The sequence below is a fragment of the Syngnathus scovelli genome, unplaced genomic scaffold, assembly GCF_024217435.2.
Source record: "Syngnathus scovelli strain Florida unplaced genomic scaffold, RoL_Ssco_1.2 HiC_scaffold_24, whole genome shotgun sequence".
Lineage (NCBI taxonomy): Eukaryota > Metazoa > Chordata > Actinopteri > Syngnathiformes > Syngnathidae > Syngnathus > Syngnathus scovelli.
Genome location: NW_026061333.1, coordinates 347,976 through 361,157, shown reverse-complemented (window position 1 = coordinate 361,157; position 13,182 = coordinate 347,976). Strand labels below are relative to the sequence as shown.

General features: G+C 56.7%; 2 non-coding genes and 1 pseudogene across 2 annotated transcripts; all 3 read left to right on the top strand.

Annotated features, from left to right (window-relative positions):
* The first annotated feature begins 3,346 nt into the window (after positions 1–3,346).
* LOC125992960 (5S ribosomal RNA) lies at positions 3,347–3,465 on the top strand. The gene has a single exon (XR_007489895.1). It is a non-coding gene; the product is annotated as a 5S ribosomal RNA (ribosomal RNA).
* An 871-nt stretch (positions 3,466–4,336) lies between these two features.
* On the top strand, positions 4,337–4,455 carry LOC125992895 (5S ribosomal RNA; annotated as a pseudogene).
* An 843-nt stretch (positions 4,456–5,298) lies between these two features.
* Positions 5,299–5,417, top strand: LOC125992825 (5S ribosomal RNA). Its single transcript, XR_007489822.1, has one exon. It is a non-coding gene; the product is annotated as a 5S ribosomal RNA (ribosomal RNA).
* The last annotated feature ends 7,765 nt before the right edge of the window (positions 5,418–13,182 follow it).

The following is a 13,182-nucleotide window of genomic DNA, read 5'->3' as shown; positions in this document are numbered from 1 at the left end:
TGGCCTCACCAATGCTCCCGCTGTGTTTCAGGCCATGATAAACGATGTTTTGAGAGACTGTTTGGACCGGTTTGTGTACGTATATTTGGACGATATTTTGATTTACTCCCCAGATCTGAAGACCCATAGGGTTCACGTCGAGACGGTGTTGCAACGACTCCTGGAACACCAACTATACGTAAAGGCCGAGAAAAGTGAATTTCACAAGAGCACCGTTTCTTTTCTCGGCTTCATCGTAGCCCCGGGCAAAGTAGAGATGGACCCGGCGAAAGTAAGCGCGGTAACGGAATGGCCTACCCCTGACTCACGCAAGAAGGTGCAACAATTCCTGGGCTTTGCCAATTTTTATCGGCGATTCATTAAGGGCTTCAGTGCCACAGCGGCTCCCTTGCACGCGCTCACGTCTCCTAAAGTCCCCTTCCGCTGGTCAGCAGAGGCGGAGGCGGCCTTCCAGGAGCTAAAGAACCGTTTCAGCACCGCTCCCATCCTCACGCTCCCTGATCCGTCGCGGCAGTTTGTGGTGGAGGTGGACGCCTCCAATCAAGGAGTAGGTGCCATCCTTTCGCAGAGGGCCAAGAGCGACAACAAGCTCCATCCGTGCGCGTTCCTGTCTCGACGGCTGACGCCCGCCGAACAGAATTATGACGTGGGGGATCGCGAACTGTTGGCAGTCAAGCTGGCATTAGAAGAATGGAGACATTGGTTAGAGGGAGCACAGCAGCCTTTTTTGGTCTGGACAGACCATAAAAATTTAGAATACATTAAGTCAGCTAAGAGACTGAATTCACGCCAAGCCCGCTGGTCACTTTTTTTCAATCGTTTTAACTTCACTTTGTCCTACAGACCGGGAACCAAGAACACCAAGCCTGACGCCCTCTCCCGTGTTTTCAACTCGGACCCAGAAATTAAGAAGCCTGAGACTATCCTGCCTTCTCATTGCCTGGTTAGAGCCGTGACCTGGCCTATCGAAGGCCGGGTACAGCAGGCCAATGGTAACGAACCACCCCCTAGTGGTTGCCCTGAGAACCGACTATTTGTCCCTGCTCAATTACGATCCCAAGTCATCCATTGGGCTCACACCTCCAGACTCTCCTGCCATCCGGGCATGCGCCGAACGCTGTTCGTAATCCAGCAGCGATTCTGGTGGCCCTCCATGAGGGCAGACGTCAAGGAATACGTTGCCGCCTGTCCCGTCTGCGCCCGGAATAAGAACGCCCACGGCGCCCGCATGGGGTTGCTGCATCCCCTACCCATTCCTTCGCGCCCGTGGGCGGAGATATCTATGGACTTTGTCACCGGGCTTCCGACCTCGCATGGGCGAACCACCATACTCACAGTGGTGGATAGATTTTCAAAGATGGCTCATTTTATCGCCTTGCCCAAGCTCCCGTCCGCTAAACGAACGGCCACCGTGATGATGGACCACATATTCCGGGTTCATGGGTTCCCGAAAGACATAGTTTCCGATAGAGGGCCCCAATTCGTATCCAGGTTTTGGCGGGAGTTTTGCAAGCTCATAGGGGCAACCGTGAGTCTCACGTCAGGCTATCACCCGGAGGCAAACGGACAGACAGAACGTATTAATCAACAGTTGGAGACAAGTCTCCGCTGCCTGGTCTCCCAGAACCCCTCCTCGTGGAGCAAGAACCTCTCCTGGGTGGAGTATGCCCACAACTCCCTGCCCACCACGGCTACAGGTATGTCCCCCTTCAAGTGTGTGTTTGGCTACCAGCCCCCTGTCTTCCCTGACAGTGAGCCGGAGGTGACGGTGTCTTCGGCCCACGCCTTGGTGCGCCGCTGTCATCGCGTCTGGTCGGCGGCTCGGGCCACGCTGGTCCGACAGGGGGACCGGGTAAAGCGGATGGCTGACCGGAGGAGACGTCCGGCGCCCGTGTACCAGAGAGGTCAACGTGTCTGGCTATCCACCAAGGATCTTCCCCACCGGGGGGACTCCAGGAAACTGGCGCCTCGCTTCGTGGGTCCGTTCCCCATCGCCAAGGTCGTGCACCCGGCCGCGGTGCGTCTACGCTTGCCCAGGTCCCTTGCAGTCCACCCCACCTTTCACGTTGGGAAGGTCAAGCCGGTGGTGGACAGCCCGTTGGTGCCGGATCCGGCGCCCCCTCCGCCTCCGCGGACTGTGGACGGTGGGACGGCCTACACCGTCAAAGAACTATTGGATGTGCGCAGAAGAGGCCGGGGCTGGCAGTACCTGGTGGACTGGGAGGGTTATGGACCGGAGGAGCGGCAATGGGTGCCGCCTAGTTATATTTTGGACCCGGGACTTTTTGAGGACTTCTATGCGGCTCACCCTGGGGCTCCTGGGCCGTCTGGGATCCGGCCCTAGGGGGGGGGGTTCTGTCATGCGGTCGCGTTTATTTTTTCAGTTTTTTGTCTCGTCAATTGTCGTAACTTTACTTCCGGTTTTATTTTGTCATTCCTTCCGTTTCAGTTCGTGTTTCCTTCCTCGGTGTTGGTTGTCTTGTCTTCCCTGATCCCGATTGTGTGCACCCGCGTAATCGATACTAATTGTCATCACCTGTGTCCCCGCCCGTTTGTGTGTATTTAGTCCGTGTCTTCCCCTTGTCTTGTGCCAGTGTGTCTAGCCTCGTCCCGACCACCAGCGATTCCTTGATGTCCGAACTCTCTGAAAGAACTCTCCTTTTTGTCTCGCCGCCGAGCGACGCTTTTGGTTGTGCCTGGGTCTCCAGCGCCTTTTTGTCTCGTTCCAGTGCGACTCCTTTTGTTGGTACCTTTTGCTACATGTTTTCCCTCGAAAGAGGCGTTTTGATTTGTACTTTTAGCCTTTTGACTCGCCACAGTGCGACGCCTTTTGTTTGTACTTTTCGCCCCGTGTTTTCCCTCGCAAGAGGCGCTTTGTTTTGTACTTTTGCTCTGAGTGCTTGCTGGAATAAATCCCAGATAGATACGACTCTGCATCCGAGTCCTTCGCCTTGTCCTCTGCCTGACAGATATATCATCAAATCGTAAATTTCCGTCGAATTTTAGGGGGTCGACTTATACACCGAGTCGACCTGTACACCGGCAAATACGGTAAATACGATTAAATAAAATGATACGACTGGCATAAAAACAAATATAAACCACATAAAAATAAAAGTCACCATTACGTTGAGTTATTGGGAGCACCGAGCTTGTTTCTCAGAAACGAGCCGGTCCCATCCAGGCGTAATCGGAGACAATGAAACCCGAAGTGGTTAAGGTTTGTCTTTTAATGCAGGATGCTTGGTCTCCATGTGCCGAAGCAGTTTTGAAGGCTTCATTGGCTCGCTCGCTAGTTTCAGGGGCGATTGTGTCTATAAAATGCAAAATGTTGGGTCACCTCACGGCTTACGGCCATACTACCCTGAGAACGCCCGATCTCGTCCGATCTCGGAAGCTAAGCTGGGTCGGGCCTGGTTAGTACTTGGATGGGAGACCGCCTGGGAATACCAGGTGCTGTAAGCTTTTTCTTTTTCTTATGTGCACTTCAATCGTTTAAGAAGCTATTTTTTACAACACCCATCACGAATGGCATCCGGAAACAGCAAGCCTAATTTAAACTCCGACATTGAAACTATAACACGAGTTTGAAAGCTATATTATGTGGTGACATCCACAGCATTGTAGTTAAATTTTTTACCGCTAGAGAGCAGACTATGTACAGTGAGCATGGCTCCCTGTGAACTCAAAGCAGCAGGCTTGACTTGTAAAAGAACCCAACACAACACTTCCATGAAGTAATTGTACTAAGTTCATTTTGTTTTTCCTTATTTAATCACTTCACTGGTTTCTTTTATATCAAACAAATTGTTTTAGGTTATTCACCTGACATGTTGATCCATCAGCTGATAAAGACGCGTCACCATCACATCTGTGACACTCTGATGAAGGCGGAAGAAACCGCCGAAACATGTCAGGTGAATAACCTAAAACAATTTGTTTGATATAAAAGAAACCAGTGAAGTGACTTCCATGAAGTGTTTTTAAACTTTTCAAGGCATTTATTTTGATTCAGCAAAATGCAGGTCGCAACGGCAAATTCGTGCTACCGCATAAAAAGCTGTCAATAACTTTTCATGATAGCCATGTTTCCAGAAAACACCAAAAGCCTTGGAAGAAAGCCTGTTTCGGCCCTGGTTGTAAAAAAAACAAAAAAAAAAACAAAAGGGAAGGGTGACCGTCCGGGAATACCAGGTGCTGAAAGCCTTTTTTTTTTTTTTTTCCCACGTCAATTGTGAAAGGAAACTTTTACCACAGCCATCAAGTCCCGCCGCTGCTTGGCATGGTTTCAGGGGCGATTGTGTCTATAAAATGAAAAATTCTGAGCGGTTTCACGGCTTACGGCAATACTACCCTGAGAGCGCCCGCTCTCGTCCGACCTCGGAGGCTAAGCAGGGTCGGACCTGGTTAGTACTTGGATGGGAGACCGCCTGGGAATACCAGTTACCGTAAGCTTTTTTTTTTTTTTTTTTTTTCTTATGTGCACTTCAATCGTTTAAGCCAAGAACTTTTTACAGCACCCATCACGAATGGCATTCGGAAACTGCAAGCCTAGTTTGAACTCCGACACTGAAACTACAACACGAGTTTAAAACCTACATTGTGTGGCGACAGCCATAGCATTGCAGTTCACGTTTTTACCGCTAGAGGACAGACTATGTACAGTGAATAAAGAGCATGGCTCCCTGTGAACTCAAAGCAGCAGTCTTTACTTGTAAAAGAACCCAGCACAACACATTGCGCTTCCATGTAGTGTTTTTACCTTTTTCATGACATTTATTTTGATACAGCCAAATGCAGGTTTTGTGCACTTCACTTTTCCGTTGGGCATTCGCGTAGAACCCTATTCCAGTTACGGCCAGATTCTTTTAGACTAGTGGTCCCCAAACTTTCTTGCGCCACGGACCGGCTACGCGTCAGAAATATTTTTGCGGACCTGCCTTTATATATATAAATAAACAATAAATCTATATAAATAAATACTACATTTATAATAAATATATATAAATAGGATTAAATAAAATGATACGACTGGCATAAAAACAAATATAAACCACATAAAAATAAAAGTCACCATTACGTTGAATTATTGGGAGCACCGAGCTTGTTTCTCAGAAACGAGCCGGTCCCATCCAGGCGTAATCGGAGACAATGAAACCCGAAGTGGTTAAGGTTTGTCTTTTAATGCAGGATGCTTGGTCTCCATGTGCCGAAGCAGTTTTGAAGGCTTCATTGGCTTGCTCGCTAGTTTCAGGGGCGATTGTGTCTATAAAATGCAAAATGTTGGGTCACCTCACGGCTTACGGCCATACTACCCTGAGAACGCCTGATCTCGTCTTATCTCGGAAGCTAAGCAGGGTCGGGCCTGGTTAGTACTTGGATGGGAGACTGCCTGGGAATACCAGGTGCTGTAAGCTTTTTCTTTTTCTTATGTGCACTTCAAGCTCTTTTTTTTTTTTTTTTTTTTTTTTCTTATGTGCACTTCAATCGTTTAAGCCAAGACCTTTTTACAACACCCATCACGAATGGCATTCGGAAACTGCAAGCCTAGTTTGAACTCCGACACTGAAACTACAACACGAGTTCAAAACCTCTATGTACAGTGAATAAAGAGCATGGCTCCCTGTGAACTCAAAGCAGCAGTCTTTACTTGTAAAAGAACCCAGCACAACACATTGCGCTTCCATGTAGTGTTTTTACCTTTTTCATGACATTTATTTTGATACAGCCAAATGCAGGTTTTGTGCACTTCACTTTTCCGTTGGGCATTCGCGTAGAACCCTATTCCAGTTACGGCCAGATTCTTTTAGACTAGTGGTCCCCAACCTTTCTTGCGCCACGGACCGGCTACGCGTCAGAAATATTTTTGCGGACCTGCCTTTATATATATAAATAAACAATAAATCAATATAAATAAATACTACATTTATAATAAGTATATATACCGTATTTGCCGGTGTATTGGTCGACCTTTTTCGATCCAAAATCGACCGAAAAAAATCGACCTCGACTTATACACCGAGTCATAAAATTTAACTTCGTATTCATCGCTTCAAATGTGATGGTAACCAAGGCCGTTTCTCATGCATCTCATTGTGCGTTGCACTTAGAAAATTTGAACCGGGCGGCGTGCACGAGTGCGCAGCCCGTTGGAAGTCGAATGAGGCGCCGCGACCACCTCCGCGGTGCTTATAAACCGCCGATCCGCTCGGCGGGGGCTATTTTCGGCCACTTGGCTCGTGCGCACGGCCTCCCGGATGTGCCGGGCGGGTGCGCGAGCTCGCCGGCCGCTGGAAGTCGAATGAGGCGCCGCGACCACCTCCGCGGTGCTTATAAACAGCCGATCCGCTCGGCGGGGGCTATTTTCGGCCACTTGGCTCGTGCGCACGGCCTCCCGGATGTGCCGGGCGGGTGCGCGAGCTCGCCGGCCGCTGGAAGTCGAATGAGGCGCCGCGACCACCTCCGCGGTGCTTATAAACAGCCGATCCGCTCGGCGGGGGCTATTTTCGGCCACTTGGCTCGTGCGCACGGCCTCCCGGATGTGCCGGGCGGGTGCGCGAGCTCGCCGACCGCTGTAAGTCGAATGAGGCGCCGCGACCACCTCCGCGGTGCTTATAAACAGCCGATCCGCTCGGCGGGGGCTATTTTCGGCCACTTGGCTCGTGCGCACGGCCTCCCGGATGTGCCGGGCGGGTGCGCGAGCTCGCCGGCCGCTGGAAGTCGAATGAGGCGCCGCGACCACCTCCGCGGTGCTTATAAACAGCCGATCCGCTCGGCGGGGGCTATTTTCGGCCACTTGGCTCGTGTGCACGGCCTCCCGGATGTGCCGGGCGGGTGCGCGAGCTCGCCGCCCGCCGGAAGTCGAATGAGGCGCCGCGACCACCTCCGCGGTGCTTATAAACAGCCGATCCGCTCGGCGGGGGCTATTTTCGGCCACTTGGCTCGTGCGCACGGCCTCCCGGATGTGCCGGGCGGGTGCGCGAGCTCGCCGGCCGCTGGAAGTCGAATGAGGCGCCGCGACCACCTCCGCGGTGCTTATAAACAGCCGATCCGCTCGGCGGGGGCTATTTTCGGCCACTTGGCTCGTGCGCACGGCCTCCCGGATGTGCCGGGCGGGTGCGCGATCTCGCCGGCCGCTGGAAGTCGAATGAGGCGCCGCGACCACCTCCGCGGTGCTTATAAACAGCCGATCCGCTCGGCGGGGGCTTTTTTCGGCCACTTGGCTCGTGCGCACGGCCTCCCGGATGTGCCGGGCGGGTGCGCGAGCTCGCCGGCCGCTGGAAGTCGAATGAGGCGCCGCGACCACCTCCGCGGTGCTTATAAACAGCCGATCCGCTCGGCGGGGGCTATTTTCGGCCACTTGGCTCGTGCGCACGGCCTCCCGGATGTGCCGGGCGGGTGCGCGAGCTCGCCGGCCGCTGGAAGTCGAATGAGGCGCCGCGACCACCTCCGCGGTGCTTATAAACAGCCGATCCGCTCGGCGGGGGCTATTTTCGGCCACTTGGCTCGTGCGCACGGCCTCCCGGATGTGCCGGGCGGGTGCGCGAGCTCGCCGGCCGCTGGAAGTCGAATGAGGCGCCGCGACCACCTCCGCGGTGCTTATAAACAGCCGATCCGCTCGGCGGGGGCTATTTTCGGCCACTTGGCTCGTGCGCACGGCCTCCCGGATGTGCCGGGCGGGTGCGCGAGCTCGCCGGCCGCTGGAAGTCGAATGAGGCGCCGCGACCACCTCCGCGGTGCTTATAAACAGCCGATCCGCTCGGCGGGGGCTATTTTCGGCCACTTGGCTTGTGCGCACGGCCTCCCGGATGTGCCGGGCGGGTGCGCGAGCTCGCCGGCCGCTGGAAGTCGAATGAGGCGCCGCGACCACCTCCGCGGTTCTTATAAACAGCCGATCCGCTCGGCGGGGGCTATTTTCGGCCACTTGGCTCGTGCGCACGGCCTCCCGGATGTGCCGGGCGGGTGCGCGAGCTCGCCGGCCGCTGGAAGTCGAATGAGGCGCCGCGACCACCTCCGCGGTGCTTATAAACAGCCGATCCGCTCGGCGGGGGCTATTTTCGGCCACTTGGCTCGTGCGCACGGCCTCCCGGATGTGCCGGGCGGGTGCGCGAGCTCGCCGGCCGCTGGAAGTCGAATGAGGCGCCGCGACCACCTCCGCGGTGCTTATAAACAGCCGATCCGCTCGGCGGGGGCTATTTTCGGCCACTTGGCTTGTGCGCACGGCCTCCCGGATGTGCCGGGCGGGTGCGCGAGCTCGCCGGCCGCTGGAAGTCGAATGAGGCGCCGCGACCACCTCCGCGGTTCTTATAAACAGCCGATCCGCTCGGCGGGGGCTATTTTCGGCCACTTGGCTCGTGCGCACGGCCTCCCGGATGTGCCGGGCGGGTGCGCGGGCTCGCCGGCCGCTGGAAGTCGAATGAGGCGCCGCGACCACCTCCTCGGTGCTTATAAACAGCCGATCCGCTCGGCGGGGGCTATTTTCGGCCACTTGGCTCGTGCGCACGGCCTCCCGGATATGCCGGGCGGGTGCGCGAGCTCGCCGGCCGCTGGAAGTCGAATGAGGCGCCGCGACCACCTCCGCGGTGCTTATAAACAGCCGATCCGCTCGGCGGGGGCTATTTTCGGCCACTTGGCTCGTGCGCACGGCCTCCCGGATGTGCCGGGCGGGTGCGCGAGCTCGCCGGCCGCTGGAAGTCGAATGAGGCGCCGCGACCACCTCCGCGGTGCTTATAAACAGCCGATCCGCTCGGCGGGGGCTATTTTCGGCCACTTGGCTCGTGCGCACGGCCTCCCGGATGTGCCGGGCGGGTGCGCGAGCTCGCCGGCCGCTGGAAGTCGAATGAGGCGCCGCGACCACCTCCGCGGTGCTTATAAACAGCCGATCCGCTCGGCGGGGGCTATTTTCGGCCACTTGGCTCGTGCGCACGGCCTCCCGGATGTGCCGGGCGGGTGCGCGAGCTCGCCGCCCGCCGGAAGTCGAATGAGGCGCCGCGACCACCTCCGCGGTGCTTATAAACAGCCGATCCGCTCGGCGGGGGCTATTTTCGGCCACTTGGCTCGTGCGCACGGCCTCCCGGATGTGCCGGTCGGGTGCGCGAGCTCGCCGGCCGCTGGAAGTCGAATGAGGCGCCGCGACCACCTCCGCGGTGCTTATAAACAGCCGATCCGCTCGGCGGGGGCTATTTTCGGCCACTTGGCTCGTGCGCACGGCCTCCCGGATGTGCCGGGCGGGTGCGCGAGCTCGCTGGCCGCTGGAAGTCGAATGAGGCGCCGCGACCACCTCCGCGGTGCTTATAAACAGCCGATCCGCTCGGCGGGGGCTATTTTCGGCCACTTGGCTCGTGCGCACGGCCTCCCGGATGTGCCGGGCGGGTGCGCGAGCTCGCCGGCCGCTGGAAGTCGAATGAGGCGCCGCGACCACCTCCGCGGTGCTTATAAACAGCCGATCCGCTCGGCGGGGGCTATTTTCGGCCACTTGGCTCGTGCGCACGGCCTCCCGGATGTGCCGGGCGGGTGCGCGAGCTCGCCGGCCGCTGGAAGTCGAATGAGGCGCCGCGACCACCTCCGCGGTGCTTATAAACAGCCGATCCGCTCGGCGGGGGCTATTTTCGGCCACTTGGCTCGTGCGCACGGCCTCCCGGATGTGCCGGGCGGGTGCGCGAGCTCGCCGGCCGCTGGAAGTCGAATGAGGCGCCGCGACCACCTCCGCGGTGCTTATAAACAGCCGATCCGCTCGGCGGGGGCTATTTTCGGCCACTTGGCTCGTGCGCACGGCCTCCCGGATGTGCCGGGCGGGTGCGCGAGCTCGCCGGCCGCTGGAAGTCGAATGAGGCGCCGCGACCACCTCCGCGGTGCTTATAAACAGCCGATCCGCTCGGCGGGGGCTATTTTCGGCCACTTGGCTTGTGCGCACGGCCTCCCGGATGTGCCGGGCGGGTGCGCGAGCTCGCCGGCCGCTGGAAGTCGAATGAGGCGCCGCGACCACCTCCGCGGTGCTTATAAACAGCCGATCCGCTCGGCGGGGGCTATTTTCGGCCACTTGGCTCGTGCGCACGGCCTCCCGGATGTGCCGGGCGGGTGCGCGAGCTCGCCGGCCGCTGGAAGTCGAATGAGGCGCCGCGACCACCTCCGCGGTGCTTATAAACAGCCGATCCGCTCGGCGGGGGCTATTTTCGGCCACTTGGCTCGTGCGCACGGCCTCCCGGATGTGCCGGGCGGGTGCGCGAGCTCGCCGGCGGCTGGAAGTCCAATGAGGCGCCGCGATCTCCTCCGCGGTGCTTATAAAGTGCCGATCCGCTCGGCTTGGAGCTATTTCCGGCCTCCCGTTGGTGCCGGGCGGCGTGCGCGAGCTCGCCGGCCGCGATCTCCTCCGCGGTGCTTATAAACAGCAGCATGCGCACGGCCTCCCAGAATTTGAACACATTTCGTCAATAAATTTCGCATATTGAATTTTGAAGTTTAATATAATGCAACAATTGAGCTCGACTTATACAAAGGATATTGTCATGCGGTCGCGTTTATTTTTTCAGTTTTTTGTCTCGTCAATTGTCGTAACTTTACTTCCGGTTTTATTTTGTCATTCCTTCCGTTTCAGTTCGTGTTTCCTTCCTCGGTGTTGGTTGTCTTGTCTTCCCTGATCCCGATTGTGTGCACCCGCGTAATCGATACTAATTGTCATCACCTGTGTCCCCGCCCGTTTGTGTGTATTTAGTCCGTGTCTTCCCCTTGTCTTGTGCCAGTGTGTCTAGCCTCGTCCCGACCACCAGCGATTCCTTGATGTCCGAACTCTCTGAAAGAACTCTCCTTTTTGTCTCGCCGCCGAGCGACGCTTTTGGTTGTGCCTGGGTCTCCAGCGCCTTTTTGTCTCGTTCCAGTGCGACTCCTTTTGTTGGTACCTTTTGCTACACGTTTTCCCTCGAAAGAGGCGTTTTGATTTGTACTTTTAGCCTTTTGACTCGCCACAGTGCGACGCCTTTTGTTTGTACTTTTCGCCCCGTGTTTTCCCTCGCAAGAGGCGCTTTGTTTTGTACTTTTGCTCTGAGTGCTTGCTGGAATAAATCCCAGATAGATACGACTCTGCATCCGAGTCCTTCGCCTTGTCCTCTGCCTGACAGTACACACTGGCCAGACATGGACTCGGCAGAGTCGGAGCACCTGTGCGCCACAGTGCGCTCCCATGCCTCACTGCTCGCCCAGCACCAGAGGGAGGTGGGCGACTTGGGAGAAGAGATCCGAGGACTCGCTAGGAATCAAGAAAATTTCAGAGGAGCGGTCGCCACCCAAGTAGCAAAGCTGGGTCAGCAAATGCAGGAAGTGCTCTCGCTCTTGAACGCGGGACCAGCAGCGACCTCCAGTACACCCGTCGCTTCCCCCGTTCCTTCCCTTGCAAGAGGTCCCATGACTGGCAGTGCCAGACTGGCTCCTCCAGAGCGCTACTCCGGAGAACCCGGCCTTAGCCGGGCTTTTATTACAGAATGCGAGATGAACTTTGAGAGTTCCCCAGCAGAATTCCCCACCGAGCGCTCCAAGGTGGCCTACATGGTATCCTACCTGACGGGAAGGGCCCGCACATGGGCCACCGCGGAATGGGCCAGGGATTCCATCTCCTGTCACTCTCTCCCCGCTTTCATCCAGGCCCTGCGAACGGTGTTCGATCCCATTTCCGCTGACCGAGACAAGGCTCGCCAACTCTGTCAGATAGACCAGGGACAAGACACCGTCGGAGACTACGCCATCCGGTTCCGCACGCTGGCCGCGGCGAGCGGGTGGAATGCGGCGGCACTATATGACATCTTCCTCCGGGGCCTGTCAGGACCCATCCAAGATCAGCTAATTCCCTTAGATCTTCCCACCGACCTCGACGCCCTCATCGCTCTGGCTATCCGCACTGACAACCGGCTGCAAGAGTGGAGAAAGCACCGACGCAGCAACGCTCCCGCCTTCGTTCCAGTAGCCGGCCCTGACGCTCACCACTCCAGGCCGTACGGGGATCGGCAGCGCCAGGAGCCAGAACCGATGCAGTTGGGCAGAGCCAAGTTAACAGAGGAGGAGAAGTTACGGCGGCGCCGAGAGGGAAGATGCTACTACTGCGGCGAGCTCGGACACCTCCTTCTCTCCTGTCCAGTGAGGAGGACCCTGAAGGTAAGCGCCTTCTCGGCGGCTCTGTCCCCGGGGCGAGTGCTTCCCAAGGGCAGGATCACCCAGTCGGGAAGAGAGATAGAACTCGAAGTATTAATAGACTCAGGAGCAGACGAAAGCTTGATAGACTGGGCATTTGCTCGCCGGTGCGGGGTAAAGACTGAGCTACTGAACACTCCCGTGAAAGCTAAGGCACTCAATGGACAGGCACTCTTTGAGATAACTCACATAACCGAACCAGTCTCGTTGTCAATTGGCCTCCACCAGGAGAACATACGTCTACATGTCGTGACCTCACCAATGAACCCTCTCGTTCTCGGGTATCCATGGCTTCAACGCCACAACCCCGCTATAGACTGGGGATCAGGGGAAATAACGGGATGGGGGTCCGACTGTCATGATTCCTGTATCAAGTCTAACCCGCGCCCTGTGCCTTCCGCTCCAGACGCGCCAACCCCAGACTTAACCGGGGTCCCTGCGTGTTACCACCAATGGGCCGAGGTATTCAGCAAGGCCAAGGCTACCTCTCTGCCTCCCCACCGTCCGTATGATTGCGCCATTGACCTGCTGCCGGGATCGACGATACCCAAGGGGAGGCTGTATTCTCTCTCGGGACCTGAGAAGCAAGCCTTGAATGAATATATAGACTCCTCCTTGCAAGCAGGGCTGATTCGACCGTCGTCGTCGCCTGCGGGGGCGGGGTTCTTTTTCGTGGGCAAGAAGGACGGCACCCTACGTCCCTGCATTGATTATAGTCCCCTCAATCAGATCACCATCAAGAATCGGTATCCGCTCCCACTGATGTCGACCGTGTTCGACCAATTACAGCAAGCCCGGGTGTTCACCAAGTTAGATCTGCGCAACGCCTACCATCTGGTGCGCATCCGGGAAGGGGACGAATGGAAGACAGGGTTCAACACGCATCGAGGACATTTTGAATACCGCGTCATGCCATTTGGCCTCACCAATGCTCCCGCTGTGTTTCAGGCCATGATAAACGATGTTTTGAGAGACTGTTTGGACCGGTTTGTGTACGTATATTTG